This window comes from Sapajus apella, unplaced genomic scaffold (assembly GCF_009761245.1).
Source record: "Sapajus apella isolate SASKATOON/1434 unplaced genomic scaffold, GSC_monkey_1.0 scaffold33, whole genome shotgun sequence".
NCBI lineage: Eukaryota > Metazoa > Chordata > Mammalia > Primates > Cebidae > Sapajus > Sapajus apella.
In genome coordinates this window covers 197,947-198,717 of record NW_022436973.1, presented here as the reverse complement: position 1 = coordinate 198,717, position 771 = coordinate 197,947, and the positions used below count along the sequence as shown (strand labels likewise).

At 42.9% G+C, this 771-nt stretch overlaps 1 pseudogene; it reads left to right on the top strand.

The window, feature by feature from the left end:
* The first annotated feature begins 6 nt into the window (after positions 1-6).
* Positions 7-528, top strand: LOC116562668 (annotated as a pseudogene).
* The last annotated feature ends 243 nt before the right edge of the window (positions 529-771 follow it).

The window sequence follows — 771 nt, the reverse complement described above, 5'->3', positions numbered from 1 at the left end:
TCAGGTGGGGCCGCCACCAAAATGCAGATTTTCGTGAAAACCCTTACAGGGAAGACCATCAACCTCGAGGTTGAACCCTCGGATACGATAGAAAATGTAAAGGCCAAGATCCAGGATAAGGAAGGAATTCCTCCTGGTCAGCAAGGACTGATCTTTGCTGGCAAGCAACTGGAAGACAGACGTACTTTATTTGACTACAACATTCAAAAGGAGCCTACTCTTCATCTTGTGTTGAGACTTCATGGTGGTGCTAGGAAAAGGAAGAAGAAGTCTTACAGCACTCCCAAGAAGAATAAGCACAAGAGAAAGAAGGTGAAGCTGGCTGTCCTGCAATATTATAAGGTGGATGAGAATGGCAAAATTAGTTGCCTTCATCGAGAGTGCCCTTTGTTGAATGTGGTGCTGGAGTGTTTATAGCAAGCCACTTTGACAGACATTATTGTGGCAAATGTTGTCTGACTTACTGCTTCAACAACCCAGAAAACAAGTAACTGAGTTAATAAAAGACATGAACTAAAAAAAAAAAAAGATAAACGAATAAAATTAAAATAAGTGAAATGTTCTATAGTATGCGGGGTGTGATGCATAAAGAGATGCACAGGAAGGCTGGGCACCAAAATGTGAATAACGGTCATCTCATGGCGGTGGGATTCCAGGTAATTATTCCCTTGTCTTTGTAGGAAGGAAGGGAGAAAGGGAGCCGGGGGGAGAGAGGGAGGAAGAAAAGAAGTCTACAGGTTTCATATCCTCACCTCCTATTCTCTCTTCCAC